Source organism: Micropterus dolomieu, linkage group LG12, assembly GCF_021292245.1.
Source record: "Micropterus dolomieu isolate WLL.071019.BEF.003 ecotype Adirondacks linkage group LG12, ASM2129224v1, whole genome shotgun sequence".
Taxonomy (NCBI): Eukaryota; Metazoa; Chordata; class Actinopteri; order Centrarchiformes; family Centrarchidae; genus Micropterus; species Micropterus dolomieu.
This window is the reverse complement of record NC_060161.1, coordinates 32,196,487-32,204,833: the sequence shown is the minus strand read 5'-3', so window position 1 is coordinate 32,204,833 and position 8,347 is coordinate 32,196,487. Positions and strand designations below refer to the sequence as shown.

The following is an 8,347-nucleotide window of genomic DNA, read 5'->3' as shown; positions in this document are numbered from 1 at the left end:
GAAACTCTCTTGCAGTATCGCAGACATCTGGGGCGAGTAGTGGACTGCTGAGTGCGTTTTTATGTGTGTGAGAGAGGGAGATGTTGAATCACATAATACGCAATGATCTCTCTCTCTCTCAGTATTTATTTATCTCCGCAGGTAAAATCGGTAACTTGTGTGTCAAAAAGTGTCAGCTTGGCTTGATACTTCCTGTTGGACACTAAACACCAACAAAACAAAGTCTATGTGGTTTTCTATTAAAAGCTATCTGAAACAGAATCCCTGAATGTTAAAATTAAAGGTGAGCTTACTGAACAAGTACCGGAAGTGAGGGATAATTTTAGACTCCCAGTTGAATTTTAAAAGTCACACTAAAAAGATTTACAAATCGATTAACCTTACCTGTTTTAAGATAAGAAAATGCTTCACATTTGATCCCGGCTTGATGTTTCTAAATGCAATGATACTTACGGTTTAACTACATGGTCCAACCAGTCAGTGATTAAATCTATGGTCCTGTCTTTACAATGGAGCCTTCAAAACCCTGGACAAAAAGCCATCACTGTCGCAGTTTAATAAAAGATTTTAAGTTTTGCAAACTTTGATTTTCATTATGTAAAGTTTGTATTTAAATGTTTAAATGGACGTGCTCCTCAGCCTGTCTTTAAGTACATTAAGACACTACAGAGCAGCGGCAGATCCACCAGAGCTGCTGCAAGTGGCGACTGTAAAGTTTCATTTTGCAAAACTCCTTTTTGCTCAGACGGCCTTTTCTGTGAAAGGAGCAAAGTCTCTGAACTTGTTACCTAAACACTTGAAAACTGCAGCAAACTTCACCACTTTTAAAAGAGAGGCCAAGTCCTGGTTGGTTCAGCAACAAACTTATACTCACGTCGAGTCTATTGTGTTAGTGTCACATGTTTTCCATTGTATTAACCCTTTTTATCTTGGGTTATACTGTAATGTATTGTTTTATACTTATCACTGTTTTAATGTTTTGTTTCTTTAAAAGCCCTTCTAGGGACGGGCGTTGCAAATTAGCAACTGCTAAAAACACTATTGAGCACACATTGGATTGCTGTTTTCAGTTTATCTGTTAGGTGCATCTGCCCCTAATAAAATAAACCATAAATAAATTTAAAAAATGCGATCTGTATCAGATCACATTTTAATACCAGGTGTAAACGCGGCATGAGACCGTCACGAAGCTCAGATTATAACTCGAAACCTGTTTGTTGCGGAGTGATACGGATCTGTGCGAAGGAATCCGACGTCACGCCCGTTGTATACGCTCATTATATCACTACTATGAACCAATCAGATTGCTTGATTTGAGCTACCTGATGGCTGTAATAGACAAGAACATGCAAACTCCACACAGAAAGGCCGGGGCAACTGGGGTTTGAACCCACGGCCTTCTTATTGTGAGGCGACAGTGCTAACCACCGCACCACCGTGCCGCCCACCTTGAAAAGGGCTCAGTAACCTTCCTCAAGCAGCTGCTCGCTTTCTATCAGACAAACAGGAGGACATCTGGTGCATCTGTCGGGGACTATTTTCAGCAGTGGATGAATCCACATGTGGTGCTGTAGTGAGTGTTTTGGGCAGCAGGACGGCGTGTGGCGCTGAGTCAGAATGAACTACGGTGTGTGAGTTCATGGTGATGAAGGAACATGAGGCTCACTGATGGTTTCTGTTGCTCAGAGGGAGAGGAGTCATCACACAGGACTCGTCAGGAGAGACGTTCACTGCTGGTTTGAGTCTGAAGACGTCGACAAGAACAAAATTCAGAATATGAGCAGATTTATACTCGTGTGTTTGGTCGAGGATTCACTTGGACTGACTGGCTGCTGCTCATTTCCACACTTCAGCTCATTTTAGCATCCGCCCCCTTTGCCCAAATATGGATTTTCTCTCGCTCTCTGTTTCTTACTCAGTCACACACATTCAGCTGATCATTATGCTCCTGCAGAAAAAGCCTCGACTGACATTCACACATGAATGCAGCTGAAATGAACAACAGACAGACAGACAGAGAGATGGAGATCTGAAGAGGAGATGAAAATGTCAAGGAGACGTGTGAAGAGGGTGTTGGAGGATAACACACACAATGAGATGTGGTTCAGAGCAGCAGAGAAGCTGGAATACTATTACTCACCTACACAGGAGAGGAGAGGAGGAGGAGGAGGAGGAGGCAAGGCGGTGGAGGGTGGAGGAAGATAAGAATGGACAGAAGAAGGAGGAGAAAGAGGAAGAGGAGGCAGTTCAGGAGTCGTGCAGCCTGTTTGAGGCTGAAAGTAAAACAGCTGCAGTTCAGTTCAAAGCTTCAGAGAGAAACACACCGACCTCTGCTCTCGTGGCCGACTAGCTTGTTAAGCTTTTATGAAGATAGTGATGAAACTGCAAATGGTATTCATCAAGTTCTGAACTGCCTGAAAACGCATGAACTGGTAATAACACATCACAAGTAGCCATGTTCTTTTTAACTTGTCATATGTACATGAAGGAGTTAACCTTTTGTAGTGTTTTGTATTAGACAGATAGTGAAGGTAACAGGAAGTGGTTTGATTAAAGGGCTGTGTTAAAGTTACCTGCTGTAAATAAACTATTATTAAACCTACAAAATATTTAATTAAGAGATTAGCTATCATTGTGAAAAATTGCTTAAAACAATATTCACACAAAACCCTACCTGCTCTGCTGCAGCAGGCCACCTTTTTTCCCTTATTTCATAGTGACAAAGTTGGCAACACTATTTATGAAGCATGACGTATTAGAAATCTGTTTGTCTTTGCAAATCTCACTTGTTAGGATGTAAACCATGTTTTGTTATGTTTTGCAAGAAAATTCAAACAGCAGCTGAGTAAACTCTACAGTCGGAGCTAATGAAAGCTGGTGGACCTCCTTCACTTTAAAATCAACTGATTTCTATAAAAGGTCAAACATCTGCTCAGACTTTCATTTCTTCCTCAGTGGACTTACAGGAAACAGAAAGTGTTTATCTGTGTGGCTCACAAAGTGTTCCTCTGATGGTGTTTCTGCAGCAGAGCTGATCTCTGGGGGTAAACTCTGCCTGAGTTCTGCAGAAACTGCAGGACTTTCTCTGAACTTCAACAGAGAGTGTGTGTGCGTGTGTGCGTGTGCGCGTGTGTGCGTGTGCGTGTGTGCGTGTGTGTTACAGCCTGCAGTAGACGGAGGAAACACCTTCTAGGAATAAACAGAGCTGCTGCTGCAGCACACAGAGGTTCAGTGAGAACAAACATGACGTTACGCCATCAGCTGTAACACGAGCAGCACTCACAGTCTGATCGTCTGATTTCAGATTTATTATTGGTCTCATGACCGGCTGAAGGTGGTCATGTGGTCAGGCTCTCAGTACGCCTTCCTGGTATTTCTGTTTTTAGAAAAGTATACAGGGTTATATCACTCCTGCAGGATTCATTGTGGTTCTTATTGAAGGGGTGGTGATGAGACACATGCCTTTGGTGTAGGAGATCCAGGTTCAATTCCCACTGCGACATCCACCACTGTGTCACTGAGCAAGACACCTTCTTACAAATACCAAAAGTACTTAATTAATAATAATTAATAGTTTATTGCTTTAATAGTACAGGTCGAGCTAATGTTAATGTATTTGTGTGTACTATTACTTTATGTACCGCTGGGTGCATTTTTCCTCCAGGGATCAATAAAGTCTTATTGATAAATACTACATCACCATTTATCTGAACTTAAGTTATCAGATAAACATACAAAAGTATGAAGAAGTAAAAAACTAAAATATTCAAGTAAAGTACAAGTACTTTAAAATTATACTTAAGTAAATGTACTTTTCCACCACCGCAGACAGGAATGTCTGTTCTGCCGTTTCAGACCGACTGACGTGCAGACAGAAACCGTCACATGACCTCAGGTGTTCCGAGTTAAACATTACAGTTTTCTAATAATTCAGATTCTTAAAAGACTTTTACAGAAAGTTTGCAACATGTAACCAACAGCTTTAATACATCACTGTTTAACTCTGTAGATATACTGCATCTGTGTTTGTGTGTGCGGGGCGCTGATGGTGGTCTTCCTGCAGGAGGCGGGGCTCTGTCAGGCAGACGAGATGTGCCCATATAAGGATAAAGAAAGAGGAAGTGGGGATTTCTCTTCAGAGGTCATGTGACTTCCAGTTAGAGCGATGCCACCACACACCCTGTCAGCAGAGGACACAGCACATGATGAACAGTCTGTACTGATGATTTTGTTTTAAATGAAATCTCCTGTTTCATCTCAATTTCATTTTAATCAATAAATTGCTTTTTAATACAAACCAGTTGCCTTGTTTCTCTTTATTTTACTTGCATCTTTTCCTCGTGTCCTAAGACGCAGGAGAGATTCAGGAAAAGAGGAATCAGCAAATACATTTTTACAGTAATGAGCAGGCCTGAGATTCAGCAAATGAAGGCTGCAGGCTGCTTCGTTTAATATACACTTGTGCAATCAGAGGTTGTCAGTATTGGGGAGTAACCAGTTACATGTAATTTAGTAACGTAATTTAATTAGAAAATGTCAACAAATGTGTAATTAAATTGCAGATACATTACTGTGATGAATTAATATAAATAGTTGCACTAATCTTACATTTTAAATAGGCTAGCTTGTAATTGGTAAACATTAAACATTTAGCTGACGCTTTGTACAAAGCAACTTACAGCAGCTATATATGTCAGAGGTCGCACGCCTCCGGAGCGTCTTGTTCAGGGACACATTGGTGTCTCACAGTGGATTTGAACATGGGTTTCTCACACCAGAGGCATATGTCTTATCCACTGCCCCATCACCAGTGACCCAACACTGGAGGTAGTCTTTATTTACGCTCTACTCTCCTGAGGCCTGCTGAAGAGCAAGTATTAGGTGTTCGACCTCTTTGACCGTCTGGATTTGGAAGAAAGTGGCTCAGCTGACTCCAGGAGACTAGAGAGGATTGAGTTTAATTCACCAGCACAGTTTTCAGCAGGGTCTGTTGCTGTAGTGAAACAAGCCAGGACCACATCACTCAATAAATGCAGAAGAGCGATGAATCGTCAGCATCAACGTTATACAGACACACATTTGGCCTCACGGTCAGAGCAGAAACTTCTATCAAGTCCAGGTGCAATGAGGAGGCTCCTGCACAAACAGAGTGAAACCAAAGGGATCAAGACGTGCCAGAGAGGACTCATGCACACGTTTAAAAAATAATTTTAAGTCTCTTTAATTGCATTTAAAACATTCAAAGTAGAAATAAGCTGTGGATCATGTAAGCAGAAGTTCATCTTCTTCCTGCTGTGGATTCAGGCTGGATGGTTTCAGAATTACATGATCAGTCAGGAGGAGGAAGTTAGTGTGAACACAAACCTACAGCGTGTGTGTGGTCAGTCTGAGGGGTGATGTACACACTGACGACACATGAGCAGGAAAACCCGACCTCTGACCTCCCACTCGCTGTGCACACAGGGCCGTGGACCGCAGAGAGAGGAGGCTCCTCACACGTCACACGCTCTCTCCACTCTGAGTCTATCTCGCTCGCCCGACCACGGCTGAAACTGCGTCTGACCACAGAATGCAGATCTCTGTAGCTGCACTGCAAACCTCTTTACAGGGAGAGTATAACAGCCACATGTCCTCCACTAGCGCCCCCATCAGAACAAACAGCAAACTGAAAATAGGGTCCAGACTTAAAAATACAGAAACAATTACATCCTCAGGACGTTTGACTGTCTGTAACAAATGCTGCAGCTTGTAGGTGGTGCTAGAAGCAGTTGATATTTACATGTATGCAGATGACACCTTGTTGTTTCATAGTGATTTTGTGAGTTTACTGCATTTATCCTTTTTAAATTGTTCACATTACAACTTTACCAGCAACTAAACTTTTCATTACTGGAGAAAAGACCCAGAGAAAGAAAGAGAAAGAATCCCAGACTCAACATGACAAATCCAACAACCCAATCTGTGTTGCACCTGTTTAAATACAAGTGAAGGTGTTCACAGTAAAACACAGCTGCAAGTGAACAGAGACGATTAATCAGAATCATCAGAGCTGATCTTCGTCTTGCTCTTTGTGCCGAAGCTGCACGGCGGTTCTTCCTCTGTGGTTGTTAGTAATGCAGAAACTAACACCCAACCCCCCCAACCCCCCACACAGCGCCCACATGATGACACACACTATGTTTCCTTTCTGTCACCGTTTGTTCTCTCTGTGCAGCGCCCTGCATGCTCGCTGAAGGGCTCACAGCGACACATGTGTCACTGCAGTCAGCTGTGTTTTCCTGTGACCACAAACATTTCACCTGACCTGCTGACCCTGCAGCACATCCTGCCGCTGCACACCGAACACTGTACATACAGCGAGCTGTGTGTGTGTGTGTGTGTGTAGGCGTGTGAACTCATTATTACTCACAGAACAGGCAGGGAGATGCTTGTTGTCATGGTAACGGTGTGGGATGCCAGCCAACAGCATGATTTTTATTCAATCCAGGTTTAGTCATTATTCCTGTTTTTATTGACCGAAAGCAGCAGCAGCAGTAGTAATAGTAGTAGTAGTAGTAGTAGTAGTAATAGTAGTAGTAATAGTAATAGTAGTAGTAATAGTAGTAGTAATAGTAGTAGTAATAGTAGTAGTAGTAGTAATAGTAGTAGTAGTAGTAGTAGTAGTAATAGTAGTAGTAGTAGTAATAGTAATAGTAATAGTAATAGTAGTAGTAGTAGTAGTAATAGTAGTAGTAGTAGTAGTAGTAGTAATAGTAGTAGTAATAGTAGTAGTAGTAGTAGTAGTAATAGTAGTAGTAATAGTAGTAGTAGTAGTAGTAGTAATAGTAGTAGTAGTAGTAATAGTAGTAGTAATAGTAGTAGTAGTAGTAGTAGTAGTAATAGTAGTAGTAATAGTAGTAGTAGTAGTAGTAATAGTAGTAGTAGTAGTAGTAGTAGTAATAGTAGTAGTAGTAGTAATAGTAGTAGTAATAGTAGTAGTAGTAGTAGTAGTAGTAATAGTAGTAGTAATAGTAGTAGTAGTAGTAGTAATAGTAGTAGTAGTAGTAGTAGTAGTAATAGTAGTAGTAGTAGTAATAGTAGTAGTAATAGTAGTAGTAGTAGTAGTAGTAGTAATAGTAGTAGTAATAGTAGTAGTAGTAGTAGTAATAGTAGTAGTAGTAGTAGTAGTAGTAATAGTAGTAGTAGTAGTAATAGTAGTAGTAATAGTAGTAGTAGTAGTAGTAGTAGTAATAGTAGTAGTAATAGTAGTAGTAGTAGTAGTAATAGTAGTAGTAGTAGTAGTAGTAGTAATAGTAGTAGTAGTAGTAATAGTAGTAGTAATAGTAGTAGTAGTAGTAGTAGTAGTAATAGTAGTAGTAATAGTAGTAGTAGTAGTAGTAATAGTAGTAGTAGTAGTAGTAGTAGTAATAGTAGTAGTAGTAGTAATAGTAGTAGTAATAGTAGTAGTAGTAGTAGTAGTAGTAATAGTAGTAGTAATAGTAGTAGTAGTAGTAGTAATAGTAGTAGTAGTAGTAGTAGTAGTAATAGTAGTAGTAGTAGTAATAGTAGTAGTAATAGTAGTAGTAGTAGTAGTAGTAGTAATAGTAGTAGTAATAGTAGTAGTAGTAGTAGTAATAGTAGTAGTAGTAGTAGTAGTAGTAATAGTAGTAGTAGTAGTAATAGTAGTAGTAATAGTAGTAGTAGTAGTAGTAGTAGTAATAGTAGTAGTAATAGTAGTAGTAGTAGTAGTAATAGTAGTAGTAGTAGTAGTAGTAGTAATAGTAGTAGTAGTAGTATCAGCAAGGGAGTAATTTCCATTGGGAATGTGTTTCACCTCTCAGGCTACATGCAGGTTGCTGCCCGACACTCTGGAGGCTGAAAAGAATTACAAACTCATTTTTAGTTTTTTTCTGGTAAAACTAAATGTCATTTTTTATCAATAACAAATCAAATATTAAATGTTAAATTTGGCAATAGTGGACAGTATTTAGTGAAGATGCATGTACAATGTTCATCTAGCATAGAGTATTTGATCCTTTTAAGTAAGGGTAGTGTAATAATAATGTATTTTTATTAGAACTGACCCTAAATATTTAGATTTGGTGATTCGATAGGAGGAGCCTGATTTGACTCCCAGTCTCCCAGTTGAATCTTCGCCGAGCCGTTATCAAACAGGGATCATGTCATTTTGACTACAGGGGGGAGCTCAAAGTCTGATTTTAGGCAGAACTACCTGTTTGCTCCCAATAAGTTTATATACAGCCTAGTGTTGTAGTCAAGACCACCCAAACTGAGACCGAGTCAAGACCAACATGACACACAATAAAATGTGGAACGAGATCAGAGGTACATCTCACATTGATCCACA

At 40.1% G+C, this 8,347-nt stretch overlaps 1 long non-coding RNA gene across 1 annotated transcript; it reads left to right on the top strand.

The window, feature by feature from the left end:
* The first annotated feature begins 2,247 nt into the window (after positions 1-2,247).
* Positions 2,248-4,297, top strand: LOC123980984. The gene is made up of 2 exons (XR_006827634.1): positions 2,248-2,432; positions 4,064-4,297. It is a non-coding gene; the product is annotated as an uncharacterized LOC123980984 (long non-coding RNA).
* The last annotated feature ends 4,050 nt before the right edge of the window (positions 4,298-8,347 follow it).